We start from the raw sequence: 22,692 nt of genomic DNA on the forward strand, positions 1-22,692 counted from the left end.
CCAACTGCATAACCTTATTAAGGGGGGAAGGGAAAGTGGAGATTCTCCAGAGCTGTTCTGAAGGTTTCTTTGCCCTTGATAACAAAGTATCACTGCAGTAAATGACGAACCAGAAGGATCAGGCCGCAGCCAGCCCTTGGTTCCTTTAGCTGAAAAAACCCTCAAAAAATAGTAAACAAGAGCAAGAAAATAAGTTTTAAACTTTGAATTCACCTGTTTCTTATTAGAATTTTCATTAACTGATCATTAATGTTCAAGTCACAAATGCAACCATTTGTCCTCCTAGAATAAAATTGATCTTGCCCTCATTTTACACTCAGCCAGCAAGCTCAATGCACTTTGTTGTTGTTGAAAATATTAAGTCATATAAAAATGGTGTGGCAAACAAACCTTCATGTGGCTGCAATCCCAGTAGATCTGGGAATGGAAGGCATTACAGTGTATTTGTTATCCAAAAGCAAAGGTCAGTTCTGGAGCTTAACTTCATGATGAAAAAGTAAAGGTGTTATCCAGTGCTTCTCAGTTATCCACCAGAAAAGAGGCATAGCCAGGTAAATAAATCTGTGTGGACACAATCCACAGCTGGAGAAGGGACATGACTGGCTTGGCTGTGGAACACAACTGTGACACAGCTGTAGGAGGGCCAGAAAGCACATCTGCCACTACTTCTGTGCTTGATACAAATGTGCAGCCAACAGGAATTAACTGTTCTACTGGTCTGTGCCAGGCGCTTTTTTCCAAGTCAACATTTTGTAAGAAACAGTGTCAATTGTGACTGGTAGACCAAGGACTCAATATGAAGCTGTGGGCAGTACATGTACCCCCATCCAGTTAAGCTGGCCATCCTTTCTCTCCTTTTCCTGTGAGTTTTCTTATACAGAGTGCTTCAAGAGAGATCTTATGTCTCTGTCTTGCTTCTGAGATGTGCTCCATTTATAGGGCTTTAGTAAGAATAAACAAACAGGAATTGCCGGTGACACGTCCCTTTAATTCCAACAGAAGCACCAAACTAAATATGGCAGAGTTTAATATGCAAAGGAAATTTTTGGCCCACTTGACCTGCTAATACTACACATTTTAACAGGAAAGGAAGAAATCAGCAGACAAAAGATTTACACCACGAACTATTCCTTCAACTCTGACAGCTTTCCAATGAAAAAGTTTAGAGTAATAGCCAGGATACTTGGACTGTTTTCTTCAGGGGATTACATTCCTCCATCTATCTCTTCCCAAGCCAGAACGTGTCTTTTTTTCTAACTGCACCTGATGCTGACTCATGGACTGCTCTGGATGCTGCAAAGCCATGAAAGCAGATTAGAGAAGGCTGCTTAATTTTTAATTTGCAGTCATTAGACGGAGAGGAATACAAGTTCTAGTGGCATGTTTTTGGCAGTTTTTTACTGCTTTAATATATTCATCAATGTTATGTGAATAGTGTTCCCAACTTCATATGGCAGATGGTAATTCTTGGACCTATATCATTTTAATTGTTTATTATAAAGTTATAAAATCTAGCCAGCTGTGAGAAAGATTATTATGGTTTCAGAATTTTACTTGTAATCCGGCAAGAAACTACAGCAAAAGTTTTACTTTAGTATGGCAACCACAGGACAACAAAATTACATTGAAGTCAAGTAAGTTATTAACAAGTATGTAAACCAGGCACAACGTAGCAGCTGCGTGGTCTTTCATTCTACTCATTACTTGCTAAAGTTTAATTAAATTAATTATTTTCCACCGGCTAGTAGAATACAAAATTGTTTAAAAACAGTAGTATTTTACATGCTTCACCCAAAATACACTGACAGTTGAAGGCAAAAAGTATAAGTACTAGTAAAAGTGAAAGAAACTGAAGGTTTATGAAATTAGGCAGCTGCATGAATGTGCAGATTCATGGTAAATTTTACTATATGCACAGAAGACAAGTTTTTAAATAACTGAAAATAAACTACTCTTCAACAGGATTTAGGAAACTCCCAGCACTTGTGAAAAGAGACAATTAGAACTGTATTCAACCAAGAGCTGACATTTAAAAAAAAAAAGTGAAGAAGCCATGTTTTGAATTGATGTGTTTCAGTCTACGATGCAGAGAATAAGGAAAGGATTCATGGCAAGGATTAGGATGCTACAAATCATATGGAACATATGAATAGGAGTCTGTTTCTGTGTATCAATAGGGGTTTAATTTCTGAATGAGAAGCTTAAGCAAGGGCACATACTTTTGTAAAATATCCCACGGGTTTCCTTGAGTACACAGATGTAGTGACATCCTCACTTCTAACTTTATTCAATAGGTTCTTATAAATCCATGATTAACATTTCATTTAGTGCTTAAAAAAGTAACATATTGGAAATTTTTTTTTAGAAAGATAATAAAAATAGAAATAAAGTTCATGATAGAAAATTAAATTCTCTCATCCTAAGAAGAAATATTTATTAAAAAGAACTTCTTGTAACTTCTTAAAGTTTGCTGCTCTGGCTGCTATCTGAAACTGTGATTTCCCAGGGAAGAAAAACCCCAAACCAAACCAGCTGGAACACATCCTAGAGATACAAAATAAATCACTTGCAAGTGAATTCCACACTCAAAAGCCCTAATCAGTACTCCATACAAACAACAAAACAAACAAAGCCCAGAAGGAGCATTAACATCCCTGGTAACTGGTGTCTACTAATTGCAGAGCATCAGGACAACTTCAGTGGAAAAGCAGAGCCTGAATAGGATTGTCTGATAAATCTACTACCCTCAAACACTCCACATAGTATTCTTGACCCTGTAGGTCGCAACCTTTTGCTCCCAAGTCACTCATGCCAAGGGGAATAAAGAGGTTTATCCCATTCTGTTAAATCCTTGTAATTATTTGTTACAGTTTTAAGTCATCCAGCATTATGTCCATAGCAATTTGGTGAATCACACATGCTCTTTTCAAATGAAAATTCAATAGACAAAATGGATGCAGTTTAAAAACTTTTAAGGTAGCCCAAAACTTTATAAGTTTAATTATTTTATATTTAGCTTGTAAGAATTCTATGTAGTGAACAATTTGTAGTAGACAAATCAGATATAATAGCCTTCAAATATGTCTAAACCAAACCAATGTGAATTAATTTACAAGAGAAGGACGTTAGAAGTTTATCTAAAGCCTAAATTCAAAAAGATGGGAAAAACACATACTGACCTCAGTTGGGTCAGAAAAACAGGGTACCATCAGAGAGCAGCATAGTCATAAGTAAGTCTTCAGACAGTTTTCATTCTCAAATTTCACATCGCTAACACTTTGCTGTCAAATATAATATTTCTTTTATGGTGTAATTTGGCTGGAGTCTGCCAAGTGCAGTGTATAAAAATGATTACTTCACCTTATGAATCACTTTTCATCAACATACTTTTAAATACAGCTGTGAAACTTTTGTTCTAGACAAAAACAACAATTTTACATTGTTGATTTATCTATGATGGAGCAAAGGGTGGAGTCTGGGGATTTAGGATGTTTTGGTGTTTTTTATGTTCACTTATTTGTTCTGTATTTTAAGTGTAACTATTTCTTTCATAAATACATTTCAAAATACATAAAAATATGTGCATTGTTAGCTTGTAAAACAACATTATATGGCATTCGGTGATGAATGTGTTTCATAATGTGCTTGCGAAAAATTGACCTGTGGAATGCAGCCAAGTGAGTTTTGGGGGTCACACTGCAGTCTGGAATATCAGTTTGGACTTCACTTGGAAGAACATTTTAGCCATATTGCTAATCCTACTAGTAATGGTAAGGTCTAAATGCCTAGAGCCATGTCCTTTTTAAGGGTCACATCTTGCAGAACAGGCAGATGTATGTAAAACTGGCAGTTTGAAAGGACAAAGTAACCAATGCCTGTCACACTCATGTCAAATCCCAGTAAGAGCACTTCAGTAATTCTTTTCTCATTTTTAGATTCCTGATGTATCCCTATGGGCCAGAAGAAAATGTGCAAGAAAATTTAGTATATAAGGAGCAAAGGAAAGTTTATTACAAGCAATCTGCACCAGGAATACCATAAATGCTTTCAGTGGTGTTTCAGGAAAAGTTCCTGTGGAAGTTTTTTTGGTGTTTGTTTATAATACTGACAGAATTACCCATATTTAAGGGATCTTCTCTGGAAGGTTATCCTCCAAAATGTTGTGTATTCCTATTATCAGGGCAAATACTCCAGAATTAAGACATCTTGACAGAGGCAAGCCACACTGATGCCCAGCTGACTAATGAACACTGTAGCTACAACCTTGGCAAAGCAGCACATGCTGTGAAGCTTCAGAATATTTATGTGGTCAGGTCACAGAGGCTCCACAGAGCCCTTGGTCACATACATTTCAGCTCTCTCTTGATAAAATAAAATGATACAGCTTGATCTAGACTCTGTCCCAGACCTTCTTATGCCTTGCACATGGGTAACGGGGGCTGCGGAACACCTCACACAAAAGGCTCATGAAGATGCAAGAGGCTCTGTAGAGGTGGTGTCAAATAAAAAGACAGAGTAATGCTGCACCTCTTCATTAAACCTACTGGTTTGCCAGGAGAGGTTTTCACAGAAGAGCAGTGTGCATACAAATCTGCTGGTGTTTTGTATACTGAAGCTGGAGAGAGAGACAATGGAGAAAAGAAAGACACCTTTTATCTTTTCAGATTTATCTTGCCCTCCTGGAGGACTCAGACTCTCTTATCAGACTCTTAACCCAGTTTGGTTTTTTTGAGGTTTGTACACATTTTTTTCCCTGTTGTTCCACCAATACAGAATTTGCATGGTTACAAACAGTAATTTAACTTTAAAAAGTATACTGAAATTGTGTCCCAAATTAATTGAAACTAAGAATTAACAATCATGCAATTAAAGAACAGCTTCTATCAGAAGCTTATCTAGTTCATACTTCTCTATTATAGGCAGGGACACCTTCCACTAAACAAGGTTGCTCAAAGCCCCATTTAACCTGGCCTTCAACACTTCCAGGGACGGGGAATCCATAGCATCTCTGGGAAACCTGTGCCACTGCCTCACCACTCTCATAAGAAATAATTTCTTCCCAATATCTAACTAAATCCGTTCTCTTTCAGTGTAAAGCCATTCCCCCTTGTTCTACCATTACATGCCCTTGTAAAAAGTCCCTGGCAGGTGCTATAAGGTCTCCCTGGAGCCCTCTCTTCTCCAGGCTGAACAACCCCAGCTCCCTCAGCCTGTCTTCACAGGAGAGGTGCTCCAGCTCTCTGGTCATCTTCATGACTCTTCTCTGGACCCACTCCAACAGGTCCACATCTTGCCTGTGCTGGGACCCCAGAGCTGGATGCAGCACTGCAGGTGAGGTCTCACCAGAGCAGAGGGGCAGAATCCCCTCCCTGGCCCTGCTGGCCACACTGCTTTGGATGCAGCCCAGGACAGGGTTGGCTTTCTGGGCTCTGAGTGCACATTGCCAGGACATGTTGAGCTTCTTGTCAAACAATATTAATCAACTTTTTGTACTGGTACATCAAAGTCATGTCTTACACAACTCAGATTTTCAGTATCTGCACACAGTGAGCATTTTTATTGCTACTTTATCTAACTTGCCAGCACATCAAACCAGATCTTGTTGAACTTCTCTCCCTTCCAGTTTCTTTTTCCAGTAATGAAGTTTTTCTTTTTTTACTACTAATAGTTAAAAAAAAAAAAAAATCTGTACTGAGAAGGGTGCAGATAAACAGTAATCCTTTCAGTGACATGAAAAATACCAAGATTTTTAAATGCCCTTTATTATTGACTCTACAGGGCTTTTTTTTTTTATCATCCCCATTCAACTTCAACAGGAGAGTGGCATAGTTGTTTAAAACCAGTTAGGTTAAATAAATTTTGTTTTTTTCATGAACAGTTAAACCAACGATTTCTTCCACGAGCAAAAGAATCCACAGAGCCTGATTTCCAGCAAAATGTGCACAGCAAGCATACTCCATGAGTGCAACACCCTCATGCGCTTCTCTGAGGTCTACAAAGAACTGGGCTCATCCAGGAGCCTGGGATCACCAGCACAGCTGTCTTGTCTGCACAGCTGCTTATTGTTATGAAAAAAGCAGAATTTTCTCCATCTTTAGGGCTTTTATGCTTTTACAAATATGACTAAAACTGGCTCTAGGGTTCAAAGCCTCCTTAGGAAAGAGACCAGCAGAAACACAAGGGAGTGCTGTGGCAAACATCCTTCCTCCTTTAAAAACCAGGCGAACCACAGTCAGGATTTCACTTGACTAATACACAGTTTTACAGTTATCTCCCCTGACAGAAATTATGTCTGTTAAAAGGCTAACCTGAAAAAGCTACACTTAAGAAAAAGAAACTCTGCCTGAGTCTTATCTTTTTCACATCTTGTCATCTGTTTTTGTGGGAAGTTTCTATTAACATATGTTCACAATATGAATTTCAAAAGTCCCATATTAAATTCAATCCATTATATTTTGAAATGGAGATTCTCATAAATCATTTTTTACCCTTTTTTCCCCTCAGATTGCCTCATTCTGCCAGCATAAAGCAGCTCAAATTTAAATCCACAATGAGTTTGAAAATGCACCATTTTTTGCTTAAAAACCTCATTAAACCAGCAGCTTTAAAACTTACATAAGCCATTTTTCTAAACAGATATACCACAGCTTCAGTGTCTCCTCTTTTGCAAAACTTTCAAGGAAATACCACAAAATTATATGAAGCCACAAGAAACTACCAGTTTATTTGCCACAGCTTTTCTTAATCAATGCTTTAATGAATTGTAATTATTTGAGCTGTAAGTGCTTTACAAAAAATAACCCCACACTCCGTAATACATTTATACAAAAATCTAACTGTGGATGTTTATATAAACTAAATATAATGTACATTATAAATTACTCTTCAGAACCCAGTGTTAGTTAAAAAACTGAAATATTGCACCAGCTTGCACATCAATGTCTAGAAGTATAAATTCATATATGCATATCAAAAGAATTATTCACTTTACTGGCAAAAACTGACTTATTTCTCCAAGATGGGTCTCAATAAAATTTCAGAAAATATGACGGGACGGAAAATTTGCTGTTGGATGTTGGTTCTTTGGTATCATTTGGATAAAGGATTTTTCTCAAGGTTAGCTGAGAAAGAGCTTGTCAGTGACTGCAGCCATCACAACATAAAAGCAAACATTATGAAGACCATAATTCATTTGTGGATAAGAGCAGAATGAAACAGTAAAGCATTACAATTTGGGACGTTCACATTTTTCTCATCCTTAAATGAGGTTCCCAATATCAGAGAAACCTACTTTTTTTCCCTGTTGATATTTTTTAAAATGGAGCTTTATAAACTGGAGAACATCTGGTGGGCCACCCTACCATTCAACATGGCATGCCAGAAAGCTGTGGAATTTCACTGAATTCTGTCAAATTTCTTCCTATATATAATATACACACACACACTTTTTTGTCTTGTCCTCTAGTAGAGGTACCTGTCCTCAGGGATTCAATTTGTTAGATGCTGTGCCCATACTGTGGCAACACAGAGACATGGCTGGAAGGAGACTACTACAGGATCATGCCCATTACCAAGAGTAAGCAAACCTAATTCTCAACAAAGAGCACTGCACTTCTGACAAGCAAATCTTATTCCTTATTCCAGAAACTCATCAGACTTATTTGCTGTGAAGCCTTTCACTAAGGAATTATGAAAAGAAGGAGAAATTAAAAGGTGGATTTTCCTTTCCTAAGTGTTCCACTGGCCTCGGGCAGGCAGCTCAATGCTCAGTTGAATCTACTTAGATTTAAGAGACATAAAACATCGCTTCTGATCTGGGTGGTCTGTGTAATGTCCAAGAATATATGAATTGGCTCACCTTCAAAATAATATTTTGCTGCTTTCTTTTCCTCAAACAATAAATTATATCCACTTCTGCAATAAAATCACGGGGTAGTGTCTGGCAATACTGTTCCTCCATGTCTGCTGCTGGGTGTGTATCACTGACATCCACCTTGTCTCTTCAATTTAAAATAGCAGGATCACTTCAGTAAAACTTTTATTACAACTGGATGAGCAGATAAAAAGTCAGAAGGCGCTGGTTTTATACAGTTTCCTAAACAGATCAAAAGCATTTTTTCATCATGCCCTAAGAAAACAAAAAAAAGGCAGTTCTCCCTCTGCAAAATTAGCTATGTGCAAAGTGCAGCCAGAACTCTGCTGAAGCCAGGAAAAATCTGACAAGGAAGAAAAGAGCTGTAAAACTGAATCATGCCATAAATTGCTGAAAAAATCAATGTATGACGCTATTACCTTCTGTAAGACATTTTCTGTCATAAAATCATATTTTCAATAATATGAACATCTGTATAGTGCTTCAATCACCTTCACAGCACCTCAGGCTTATTTAACACTACATGAGTTCCTAAGTGTAATCCAAAATTAACATTCCATCCAACCCAATCTTGTAAAGTCATACCACACCCCTGATTATGTGTCTTATAAATATATTGGTTTGAATTTTTATTTTGTATTTCATAGTTCCCAATTATAACTGATTTTTACACAGGAAACAATTGTGAAGTCCTAGTAAGCATTAGGAGAATACTTTTTCTTTCTGTATTACTGGTATTTCAACAGTCAATCTGCTAAATACAGTATTTAATTTTCTGAGACCACAACCCACATTATCTCACCTTTAACTATGTGGTAATTATCCATATTAAACTCTTAAAACCCCATGCCACCTGACAAACACCAAACATCATATTTAAAGGAACACTGTCATAGACATATCGTTTAAAAAAATAATAATTGGAAGAATGGGGAGAGAATTAACCTAAAACCTGGTATTTTCTACAAGCATGTCAACAACACATATTACTTGTGCTGCATCTTTCCACCAGCATTCACTAACAGGTTATTTCAGCCTATGCCTTTCAAGCAGGTTTGAAACCCAAACAACTTCAATTTAGATGAACCAGAACAGCGCCTGCTCTGAGATCCCTAACACCACACATCCAGCAATAGTACTGCTGGATATTCACCAAACATGCCATTGCCAGAGACCACAGCAGGACATGTGCTGTTGCAACGGGCTCCAGTTGAGACTCACAGAGGACTCTGTGGATGCCATGACCTCCACTCAGATCACCAACAACACTCACTTCTTCTTCAATAGTGAGCAATTTCCCACCCCTGAAAGGGATAGGGTAGCCCTGCAGGAAGGCTTCTACATGGTTTCCTCTGTATTTCCTCAATCTATGACAGTCAGGCTTTAAGTAAGTCAATCACGTTTTCCCCTAATTGCTTCGAAGACGGAAAGGGAAATTCCTTCTCTTCCATTCCCCACAGAAGGATTCAGAACCCTCACACTTTAGACTACTCAGCAACCTGCTATGTCACATTGGAATAGATGCTACATCAAACTGAAGATCCTTTGTGTATCTCTTTGTAAGCTCTCTTTGTAACCCAACTATTAGCAGACTGGTTTACATGTGCATCATATGAAGACTGCTCCTGTTTCTTGTGGCTACAGCAAATCTGTGGGGGTTGGTTTGCACCTTCACAAGACACACTTCACCCTGTAAGTGCCACACTCTGCCATTCAAAAGTAACCACTTGAGCATCTTCCTCTGAGGAACAGGGCAAATGCTTGTTTATTAGCAGAACTGAAACACATAATGACCTTAACAAAACAGTAGTTTGATCCACGTTGTCTCCCTGCCCCCAACTACACAAGCTATCATTTTTCCATCTTACAAGACTTTGTGCAGATAGGAGAATGAGGAACTATGTCCTTGGTTCCTGGGGAAGGCAGGCAGGTCAGTACAGAAGGCCTGTGGCGCAGACCTGGCTCTGCTGGGCACCCCCACCACACAGTCCCACCTTGCACGTACAGAGCAAGAGCTCTTCCGGGAGGCCACTGCTCCGTGATGGATTTTTCTGCAAGTACCTTCTAGCACTGAGACTTTAACTCAATGAAGGAACAACACCTCCTGTGGGGCAGGAAGATGGAGGTGAGGGAAGATCAGTCACCCATGATTTGCACTCTGCTGCCAGGTCTCCAGCTGGGTTAAGCATTGCGTGACAGACCTGAAATCCTGATCAAGTCCTTGATTTATGTTTTGGCATGCTTCACCAGTGCTTCTCAGCAGGACTAGATGAATCATTGATCTGTTCCAGTACAATAATTTCTATGTATGTTAATAACTTGGAAGAATCTGCGTAAAATTTTTTAGAAAATACAAATTTTTTAGAAAAAATACAGTCATCTCTTAGATCTTAATTTAGGTTTGGATTCAAACATTTTGTGAGATAAATAGTTCATAAATTAACTCTATTAGACAATGTTAATCTTATAAAATCCTTGACCACAGAAAAGCTTGATTTAATTACTGAATAAAATAAATGTAGAAAGAGAGACAGCTAATCCTTGAGCATTATTCCTGAATTCTGTCTGAAAGAAGCTTGTGCAGGTCAGACACAGACAGAGTCATACACAAATGAAAGCAACTACAACTGCCAGTGTTCAGAGAGCTCGAATAACTCTCTACCATTCCACAGCCAGGAGCCCACTGACATCACTTTTTAAAACAAATGCAAAGAAAAAAAATTATAACAATCTAAAGAAATTTCCTGTTATTCTGCACAAGAGAAAACCCCCATTCTGTGTCCTTCACATATGGTGGAAACCATCAGCATTTTCCAGGCTCAGGACTCAGGGCATATTTCTTTAATGAGCATTACAGACAGATTTCCAAAGCTGTAACTTATGAGGCTTTGGAGCACCAGGAGCTCCAGGCTCCTTGGGGGTGCCTGACCTCCTCTGCACAGGTGGGTGCCACAAGGCCGAGGACTAGAGCAGCTCTGCTTCTCACCTGCCACCTCACTGGCTCTGAAAAGACTGAGTCTGCAGCCCTACCTTCCCTTTGGTTTTCCTCAAATTAAACTCAATTTGATCCTTACAGCTCCTTTTCATGTCTAATGCAACACCTTGAGCAACTCTGGCAATTAGTATAAAGGAGAGACAATTATCTGGTCACAGAAATACCACACACAATGCAAACAATTCTTTCCTCTGTATATCCAAGAATGCCTGAGGTTTTATAGGGTGTTACTTAGGAAATATTCATTACAAAATTATGCAAAGAAAACAATATTTTGTTTTACTGAGTCTTGCTCAAGCTGGGGGGCACCAATGTATTCACCATCAACTACCAACTTAATTGATAGTGAAAACTAAGCAATTTCTTCCTGTTTGTTAGATGTCCACATCAGAAACCATCTGAGATTATATTAGACTAAAAATCCAATTCCCAAGTGTTACTTTTAATACATTAGGCAAAATAATTCAGGCAATATTCCACTTAAATAATTTTTTTAATCAATGAATCTGAAAAAGTGCTTATCTATTATTCTAACAACAGTAAAGAATACTTTAAAAAGAAAATTAAAATAATTATTTCTCTTCCCACATCTTTTTTTTTTTAGTTGCTAGTATACTCAATATCAAAAGTAAAAAGTTCTTAAAAATCAGGAAATGTCATTGAGGAACTACAGCATCTGGTGTTTAAAAAAAAAGGAATTTACCATTAATTCTTAAAAAGCCCTAAATGAACTTTAAGTGGCAATGCCTTCTGAAGCACAAATGCAATGGCACTTCAGACATGGTTTATTAAACTTTCTTTTTCTTTTATCTATCTTTATCTTTTAAGCTGTAATTCCCACACAGCATGAAATAAAACACATGAAAATTTCTACTTAGAAAGGACATTTGAGTGCACATTTTAAAATAACAGAACTTGACAGGAGGAGTACTTCTCCTCTTAGGTAAAGAGGAGATTTCTGGAAAACCTTTGTCAATATAAAAATGCAGATGAGGTTATCTATCTTCTACCTACTGAGATATCTGAAACGGGGTATCTGCACCAAATTAGATCTGACATAAGATGAAAAGAGCAAAGCACAGGAGAAGGGATGCTAAGCAGAACAGGGAAGGTGTTGGGTTCTTGAGATGAATGTCAAGTATGCCAGGTAATCTTTTCCAGCTAAGTGAAAAAAAGAGAGAAAAAAAAACTCTATTACTGAGCAGATGGCTACTGAAAGAGAAATCCTCCAAAAGCTCACTCTATGTGTTGGCAGAGTAAGAGCTACGTCCAAATACCACACTGAGGTTTATCAGCAGTCTAGTGGCACAACAATATGACAAAGAGCACTTATGGAAGTGAAAATTATCCTACCTTGCACACACCTTAAAGCCCTTCAGACCTGAATCAATTTTATCCCTCCATTATCAGACAGCTTCTGAAATGCTGAAGAAGGGTGTGTGGGTTTTTCCTTCATTCCCTGCTTTTGAAAATAAAATAAAATGGCAGAAAAATCACAAGCCTAGCAGACTGTCTCATTTGGGGAAAGGAAACCTCCAGGACTGACCTAATGGGCATAGGTTAGGATATCCTGGACAGAATTGAGGGTTAAATATTTCCAGTTTCCTAAGAAGAAAAGCCCCTCTAAACAGATTACTTCTTTATGTGTAACAGATAGAAGAGAGAAGAATAGACTGGAAAAAACAAGACCTCAAACTTAAGTATTTGCAAATCTCATCTTGGTGCTCTGACAATCTAAAGCACCAGATCTTCCCTAATATGAAATCTTCAGTTATTTCACATAATAGAGAGCTTCTGAATATAGATATATATATACTCAAAATACAGTACGTATATGCAAACTTTTTTTGCTCAAAGAATAGTTTCAGCTGAAGTAGTACTTTACAAGGAGGAATAAAGAGCTACCAATTAGAGGGCAAATAACAGAAATGCACATTTTAAATTTAATTAAGGGGAAGGCAGTCAACCAAATAGTTCCTAGATCCTAAAACATGCCATCATAGTTTTGGTTGTTTTCCAAAGTCTCGTATACGTTATATTAAATTAATATAGTAGTATAAATTAAAGCTTTAAAATGCATTTGTAGATCCAATGCCAGATGACTTCTTTAAAATCAGAATTGAAACGAACTGAAAGTGCAGGCATTTTCACCTATGAGTACATTATTTAATGACACTTTAACAATATTCAAAAGAAAACTGTCTTTATATTCATTTTCTCCTTCCTGAGAAATGCTGCATTTTTCTTCAATGCCTCTCATTGAAACCTAGATAACTGCTTGTCAACGGATACATGTGAGTGCAAATGTGCATATCAGTCACAGTGTTATCTATAATTCTGAGTACCAGGTGGCATGTTCAATATACTTCTATTAATTACTGCTATGCAATTTGATTGCGGGGCACTTTAAAGAGGGATTTGTATGGAATTACACATAAAATTAGTCTTTTGTATTTTAAAATTAATAGCAGTTGTCTGTGAATCAAATGTGACTGAAATAAGGATGTGCTGAGAGGCTGAGAGAGCAACAAAGAACCCCCAGACTGCTTTGGTAAATTACAAGAATAACTCCTGGGTAAGTCACTCTATACTTCCCAAAGACAACTGACAGCAGATTAACAGTGAGCCTACTGTAAAATGATCACATCTTCAGCTTATCAAACTTGTAATGCAGGCAAATGTTTCTTATACTCCCAAAGACAAAAGCATGGACATTGGTTAAGAAACCCAAAGCTTTTATTCCTGCACTTTCCCTTTATATTCATCACTTATTCAAACATACTCAAGCACTTTATAACACACGATAAACAATTTTGATAGTGGTCTAGAGCAGCCAGTGGTTTTACATTTTAATCAATATGATTTACATTGTATTCCCAACATGACTCTTTAGACTAGAACTGCTTGGGTGGGTTGTGCTGATGTAACTCAAACTGACACTGCCCTGCCACCTACTCACAGCACACTCAGTATAGTGAAAACTTCACACTCTTATCAGAAGCCACAAATAAAGCTCCAAACCTCTTAAATGATTTGAAAGCTTGGCTTTCAGCATAAGGTTTACCCTCTGTCCCTGTGAGAAGAGGTGTATCAGCAAGAAATTATCAGCAACCTGTCAGTCTTTGTTACAGAGTGACAAGAGAGGATAAGTTACATTCCAATTCCATTAAGTCAGCTTTGGAAGGCGACAAATCTCGAAAACCTAATAGTGCTACCTTTTAGCTGGGCATACTATTTTTCAAAAGGACAGGGACAAATCAAATCACTTTCTTGTCTTATTTTATCAACTGATCTTTACAAAATCAGAACAATGAACTCAAAACAGAATTCCAGAAAGAAGTTTTTCCATTTATTTACACATTCTGGTTTCAAGCATTTTATGACTTTAGTTTTTCCTCAAGTGCTATAAGCAGTTATCTCTTGAGTTAATTCTTCATGAACCAACAGAAAAAGATACTCCAACCAGGAAATGAATAACTGGAAAAACCTTAAGCTCCTTGGTATTTCCATCATACAGCTGATGAGATTTCAAGAGTGGCAAGATTTCAAACAGCCTTCTACAGCAGCTGCTAAATAAAGATCCGTGCTACAATCATGTATCCTTTCTTTCTTCAGGAGACCTTGCACTCCTGGAAGAAATGCACACAAGCATGTACTAGAGACCCAGCCTATGACAGCTACCATGCATGTTTACATTGCATTAAGTCACAAAGGTGTTCCAGCTACTCCTCAACACATCATCTTCCTCTTTACAGCTGATCTCTGTTGCTTCGGTGACACACTGATTTTGCCAGCAGTCCTTCCTCAGAAATTCTACCACTAAATACCATCTACTGCTCTTTGGCACCTAGGTGACACATACAAAACGTAGCATTTCCAATAGATTCTCTTTTAGGAGGTTCACATCTTATGAAGGAATAGTTCCTGCAGGGAACAGGAATTATTATTTTTTTAAAATACAATATAAATACCAAAATTTCCATGTTAGCTCGATAGCAGCCATTTAGCCTCCATATATGAATGCCTGCCCACTCGAGTTCTACTGCACTTAGAATCAACATGCACTCTCAGAGACAGAATCATAATCACACTTGAACTTAGACCACAAGTTATACAGAATAATCACATAAAGTTACAGAAGAAATTTCAAATAGTCGCTTCTCCATCAAAAACAAGGACAGCAGCTCTACCCTTCATGTCAACCCTGGTCAAACTGGCCCTCACTATCTGGTGAGTATTAATACTAGAAAGTTTCTCAAATGTAATTATTTCTAACCCTGCAATTTTAGACTATTATTTCTTTTATTTTTTACCCAAGAGAGAGTTCATTATTCTTATCCTCATTACAGAAGTACTGCACACAAGAGACTATTACCAGCTTATATTATCTACTTTTTGTAGAGTAAACAAAACATTTCATAAACAAAAAAGTAATTTCAAGTTCCTCAAACAATATGGTCTGTAAGTGATCACTCCTATTCTGCTCTGGGCTCTGCACAATGTGTCCATGTATAAATTTTGTTACTGCAGCTAGCATTATTGACACTAAGGAGAGATCAGTGGTAACTTCACATGCTTTGTACGCTGTAGTCTTATTTATATCATCACAGAATCTGAGAATGGTTTGGGCTGGAAGGGACTTTCAAAGATCGTCTAGTTCCAACCTCGCTGCCATGGGAAGGGACATCTTCAATTAGACCAGGCTGGTCAAAGTCCCATCCAGCCTGGCCTTGGAACACTTCCAGGGATGGAAGTGCACTCTCACTGTCTGTGTCATTGATGAAGATAGTGAGGAGTACTAACAGAGCCATGTGGGACACCACTCATCACCAGCCTCCACCTGGACACAGAGTCATTGACCACAACTCTCTGGCTGTGTCCATCCAGCCATCAGCCATGTACACCCAATTACAATTGCTGTTTTCTGCAACCCAGTACTCTGACTTGTGTTCAGGTTGCTATCTAAGTCCTACACACTGCTATGAATAATTGTGACCTACAAAGTTCCAAATTCCCCAACTGCACAGTTCTTTCTTCTGAAGTGCAGAACCATCCATCAATTTGCATTGTATATTTTGGGAGTATTTTCCAACTTACCAAATTGTTCTGAATGATGCATTTATTAAATCTATGGATAAAGCCAGACATCTTGAAAGACAGGCTTGGTCTTGCTGTTCAACAACTTCAATAATGACCAGGATGATTACTTAGAATTTGATATTAAATCTGTGGATGGAACCAATTATCCCTGGATGATACTTCCAATCCAATGGTAAACTCAGTACTCGAGTTTTTCATCCTTAAGTAGGAGGGTTTTTTCTACAGGCCTTTCCTATGAGAATGTCACATGAGAGTCTGTCTAAAGATTTACTGAAGATATATGATATCCTCTATTAATTCTGAATCAACGAAGCCTCTAATCTTCACAGAGGGAAGCCAGATTGACTGGACACAATTAATTCTTCACCAATAACTGTGCACACTATTACTCACCTCCTTGTTTCTTCTAAGTGTCTTCAAAGAGTGTATTTGAGGAATCATGCCAGAATTTTTGACATTTGCCTGATGCTGGGCTAAACACTACTATAATGTCTCACTAAAAAAAATTAAATTTCATTCAAATTTATAGAGAAAAAAACCTCAGGCACATCAGAAAATTACTATTTAAAACACCTAAGGTATTTGTTGGGGTTTTACTTTAGTCCTAGTTTTTTTTTCTGTTAAAGGAATTTTTTCCCATAGCATGTTGCTAGGAGATAAATGGCCATACTTGAGAGGAGATAGCCATACTTAAGAAAGACAAAAGGGCCCGGCCAGGCTTTTGTTCTCACCTGGCGGGCAGTTCAGTTCGCTCTCAGCGTCTGGAGAGAGAAGCCGCGGAGAGAAGAGCTGCTGGTTCCCGTTTTCGGCGTCTTTCCTTTCTGCTGGAAACAACACCGGGATCCCAAGGCTGCTTTCCCTGCCCTGCTAGAGGCTGGGGCTGGGGCCGCCCTGCACCGCTGCTGTTTCGAGCCTTCGCTACGCTGTAGCCGTGCTTACCCTGCCTGCCTGGAGCCCCGGGGGGTTCCCCTTTTGGATACATCTCGTCTGCCACCCGGGATTTGTGTTTGTGCCTGCAGCTCCGGCCTGCCAGTCCAGCCTGCGGTTCCGGGAGTCCAGGACCGGCTGACCAGCCGGGATTTGTGAAGTTTTTTTTGTTCCATCCTTCCCCGGGATCCCAGGGCACCAAAGCAGCCGCGGGAGAACCATCGCACCTGCCCTGCTCACCGGGAGCCGCCAGCGATCCCTGTCGGCTGCGAGCGGAACTGCACCCGAGGGGAAATAGCCTGACAGCCGAGAAGGCTGGGACTGGGTTTGTGTTTGCTGTTACTGTCATAGTTGTTGTTGTTTTGTTCGACTGGTTATATATCTACCTATCTATCTATCTATATATATATATAGTAAAGAACTGTTATTCCTATTTCCCACATCTTTGCCTAAAGACCCTTGATTCCAAAATCATAACTCAGAGGGAAAGGGGTTACATCTGCCACTCCAAGGGAGGCTTCTGCCTTCCTTAGCAGACACCTGTCTTTCAAACCGAGACAGTATTCTACCTATTTTAAAAAACATAGACTTAAATCTAAAAGGCACTAATCTTACTCTTTTGAGCAAATACTCAATATGACTGTAATAATTCAAAAATTTTTCAGGTTTTTCCTCACTTTCTGTTTACTTATAACAATTATCTTATTCACACCAGAAGTAAAATCCAAGTTTTTTTACAAATCAAATAAAATTAACCATAGCTTAATCATCTCATCATCTACCTGATGATAAGAACCATGGTTTGCTATTATAGTGAGTAAGAGTAGAGTCAGATTCCAAGTTAGAGATTGTTACTATATTAATCAGATGTGGTTAGTTCATGGTAAGGTTTATTTAGGCAAAAAATGTAATACTAGAAACCTTTCCTCAGTATGGTTTCTAGTCAATATATCAAACATATGAAAGAGAATAAAGAATGTTTCATTCTTCAGAATACTTGAAATGGCCCATAAAGTCTCAGTTTCACAGAAGGAACTGGGGTTTTTTGCAGCAGTTTCTTTCTCTGTGAAATTGAGACTTTACGAACTGAAGCATGTCTGTGAAAATCATCTATGACATAATTTATACTCTTCCAACCAAATAAGCAGATGGTAGAATGAAGAACTATGTAAATCAATGTTTATAAAGTAGCAGACATTTCACAGGCTTCAAATTATGTCCAGGGTACACTGATAGATGCCATTATCCATTACTGTGCTTTCCTTGACATTTTATCTAAGGGCCAAAAGCCAAAAGAAAGACCACAAGCATCTAACCACAAAGTAGCTCTTATTTTCCTATTCTAGTCAGCAATTAGCTCACAGGAACAGAATTTCAAGTATTTCCAATGCCTGTAGTTAAAAATATGCCTTTTTCTAAAATGAAATACAAATGTCATATGGTAGAAGTCATATTTGGGACGGCAGTCTTTGGACTACAAATATATATTCAATTTGCACAGTAGTTACATGTAAAATATTTGATCATGTGTAACCCTTACATAAACAGAAAGACTATTTATTTTTAAAATACATACCAAAACATGTAGATTCTAATGTAATGTAATTGCCTTCTGCTTTTCATGAAACGGAGATTTTCTGCCCTGTCTGCTATCAAATCAGAAACATGTGATGAGTGCAAGATACCAGTTCAGGACTTGTATTTCATGACCACGCTGGTGTCTGCAACCGCTCAGTTTCACCACAAAGGACTGCAGCAATCAAACAGACACAGGTAACATTCAAGTGACAAGCAGGGATTTCTGAACTCCAAATCCACCTTCTAAGAATTACAGTTCATTTCTTGGTGTGACTGTCCTTTCATTGGTGAATTTTGTAAATACGTAGATGGTTCTTAAATTTTTCCTGACTGCTTTTCAAAGGGATCTCTTCTTTCCTTTTTTAATGTCAGGAGAATGTTTTTCTTTTCTAATTTAAACAAGCAACTACACAGACCCTCAGCTCAGCAAAACTAGGTAACTATTTCTAAGAGAGCAGCAGCAAAACAAAAGGAAAAACTGACATGCAACAGATGGCCAAAAGAAACTAAGCCAAGGAGCTGGGACAGCAAAGAAAAGAGAAATAAAGAGTACAGAATGTGTTGATGATAACTTCCTTCTGCAAGTGATAGAGGAGCCAACGAGGACAGGAGCTATGCTGCACTGTTCTCACCAAGACCGGGCTGGTGGGGAATGTGAAGCTCAAGGGCAGCCTGGGCTGCTGTGACCATGAAGTAGTGGGGTTCAAGATCCTCACAGCAGCAAGGATGACACACGGCAAGGTTAATACTCCTCAGGAGAGCAGATGTTGGCCTCTTCAGGGATCTGTTTGGTATAGTACCATGGGATAAAGCCCTGGAGAGAAAAAGGGCTCAAGAAATCTGGTTGATACTCAAGGATCACATCCTTCAAGTTCAGGAGTGATGCATCCCAAAGAGGAAGTTCAGCAAAAATGCCTGGAGGTCTCCATGGATGGGCAAACTCAAACAAAAAAAGAGAAGCCTAGGTAGGATGGCACGCAAGGAAGGTAGCCTGGAAGAAATACAGAGGGATTGCCTGAGCAGCCAGGGATGAGGTTAGGAAAGCTAAAACCCTTAGAGAATTAGATCTGGCCAGGGACACCAGGGGCAACACGAAAAGCTTCTGTAGCTACACTGGTGATAAAAAGCAAACAAGGAAAAACATGGGCCCAGTCTAGAAGGAAATAAGAGACATGGTTACCTGGGATATGGAGAAAGCTGAGGTACTCAATGACCTTTTCTGCCTTAGTCTTTGTCATCAAGTGATCCAGCAACACTGTCTGAGTTGCACAAGGCAAAGTCAGGGACTGGGAGATGGAAGAGCCATCTGGTATAGAAAAAGATCAAGTTCAAGACCATCTCCAGAACATGAAGGTGCACAAATGCATAGAAACTGAGGAGATGCATCCACAGATCCTGAGGGAACTGGCAAATGAATCCTATCTGAGAAGTTGTGGCAGGTCAGTGAAGCTCTCAATGAATGGAAAAGGGGAAACAAAATTCCCACTTTTAAAAAAGAAGAAAAGGAAGACCCAGGGAACACAGGCCAGCCAGTCTTGCCTCTGAGCCTGGCAAGATCATGGAGCAGATCCTCCAGGAAACTGTGCTAAGGTACATGGAAAACAAAGAGGTGATAGCCAACATGGCTTCACTAATGGCAAATTGTACCTGACAATTCTGGTGGCCTTTTACAGTGGTGGTAGATAAAGAAAGAGTGAATTATGTCACCTGCCTGGACTTGTGCAAAGTACTTAACACTGTCCTGCATAACATCCTTGTCTCTTGCCTCTTTCTGTGATTCTATATAGGCTGTTTATATACTACTTCCTACCTAATTCTCTGGCAGCATTTCTGTACCATGCCCCATTTTTCAAAGTTAAATTATGCCCTGTAACAGGAATGCAGGAGAGATAGCCTTGTGATTTAAGAACTGGACTGGAACTCTATGGCTCAATGGCACACAAATTTTGTCTCTGACCTTTGGCAGGGTACTTAAATCTTCTCCCTTAGTACACTGTATGTAAACTGTAAAGTGCCTCAAATGTATGTGAAAGGGTAAGTCAATTAGCTGCCAAATCTTTACTATGCAGTACACTATACTATAGTATACTATAAGTAAGAAAAATCTTACAGAAAAATAATTTTAAATAAGGAAGAAAAAAACCTAGCTGCTTGTAGTGTTGGCAATAAACACAGACAAAATACATATAACAGTTTTGAAATCCTGCAAAAATACAATCTAATCCCTACATCCTGTGAATGGATCTTTTTAGCAGTGGTATTAAAGCGACCAGAAATCTTGTCTGCACTATACTTCCACTCACAGAGCTTGGTACTTTAATGCCAAGATCAAAGACAGAAATCGAATCTGTGAACCTCAATTGCTTTTTCATCATCTGACTTGTAATATCAGCCTTGTTCTGGCCAGTGCCTGGGAGCTACAGGGGTGATGTGAAGCATCCCCACAGAAGGCATTCCAGGGCAGCTGGGACGGCGAGGTCCCCAGCAGCCACAAGCAGTTTATTCTCAAAGCCTGAGAATCAGAAGCTATTTCCTTTCTTTTATTTTGCGTTTAAGGATGACAGGAAGATGATAAACAGCCAAAGCCCAGACACATCAATATGCTAGCAGTTCAAAAGCCCTTTGTGACTGACTGACAAAAACCTAAAGAAGGGGAGGAGACCCTCTTTTTCTTCCATTGGGGATGGCTCTGGACAGAGACGCCTGAAATTTTAGCCCTCAAAAGCTTCTCCTGTTACCACGAGATCACCTTGCAGGTAAACACTTTCCTGGTTCATTGAGTCTCTGTTACATATCTGAAAAAGAATCTCCACTGAAAAGTGATAATGGTGGAAAAATACTCCCTATTGTACAGCAGTAATTCTTGTACCACTTGTCTGCAGGCAACGCATTTCCTCTCTTGAGGAGGCTGTGCAACTGGATCCAGCTACACGTAAAGCAATCTGTTAAAATGAGGACAAGATTTACTGTTGGAAAGAAAAAGTTTAAATACATTCCAGGACCCTATGTACCATATGGCTAAAAGTGACCAAACACGGTAAATTAAATTTAATCTCTTCACATTACATTCAAAAGTTTGTATTTTCTATACAAGAGTAAACTTATTGATATAGCAAATGCAATGAAGGACTGGTAACAACTGGCATTACATTTTAAGTCCTAAAGAAACACATTGTTTCTGTAGGCTATTTAGTTACACTTTTAATAGTGTATGCACAGTACTAAAATCCCTATTTCAGTTATTTCCTACCATGAAAATTGGCACATGTACCTTGCAATGTGGCAATGGAAACCATGATACTTTTATCAAATTTTATTCCTTTCTTCCCCTATAGCTGTAAAATCATTGGTACTACTTAATCCGCAGGAAGCAATTAAGCAGGACATCTGAACTTAGTGTAAAAGGGGTTTTGTTTCTTTTTAAAAGCAGTGAAGCCCAACAAAAGAGAAGTCACATGCTTTAAAGATGCTGTAAAGCATCTTCTTGACTTTTGACATGTGTATTACCATTAAACAGATGTACCAGCATATCTCAATATGAAAAACTACAACCACGAATAAAGATAGGAAAGACAGGAACTAAACAGAACATAATTTTCCCCCCTTGCTGGCAGCTGAAAAAGCCTACTCTGCAGCCTTTTTGCAGACTGCAGGAATCAGGAGCAGCATGATTTAACATGGGGAAAATGAAAACTAACCCAAGTTCAGCCCACACATTTAATACTTCCAATTTGGACTTGACCTTATCACAGCTCATGCCTTCAAGAAGAGAGCTAGTTTGAAGACAATGGCATAATATGACAATAAAATACCCATCTACTCATTTCAATATACTATGAACTTTTCAACTTGAAAGACAAAGTGAAAAATAGTATGTACTGGGGCTGGCAAACTTCCTGTAACAAGAAAGGTGGTTCAAGGGATTGGAGGCAGTATCTGTCTTTATTTAAAATGCTGAAAGGACAATGATCACCTTCATTCTGGGCTATCATTTGATACAGGTAACATTTAGGTACTGCTCAAGCATATAAAAACAGAGTTGTAGACAGCATGCTGCAAAAGCATGTAATGTTTCTCTGTCAGATCAAGAGGCAGAAACAAAAAAAGGAAAAAAAATGACCTGATGACTTGCATATTAGTTATTTTGATGATCCACTATGCTTTTAAGTGAGTACTTTATCTGAAGAGCTTTGGTAAACCCAAAGACAAAATCCTGCAC

General features: G+C 38.7%; 1 protein-coding gene across 5 annotated transcripts in view; it reads right to left on the reverse strand.

Annotated features, from left to right (window-relative positions):
* The window catches only part of TMEM135 (transmembrane protein 135), a 161,675-nt gene that overhangs the window by 31,634 nt on the left and 107,349 nt on the right, over positions 1-22,692 (reverse strand). The gene's annotated exons all lie outside the window — the stretch shown is intronic.

Source organism: Aphelocoma coerulescens, chromosome 1 (assembly GCF_041296385.1).
Source record: "Aphelocoma coerulescens isolate FSJ_1873_10779 chromosome 1, UR_Acoe_1.0, whole genome shotgun sequence".
Classification (NCBI taxonomy): domain Eukaryota; kingdom Metazoa; phylum Chordata; class Aves; order Passeriformes; family Corvidae; genus Aphelocoma; species Aphelocoma coerulescens.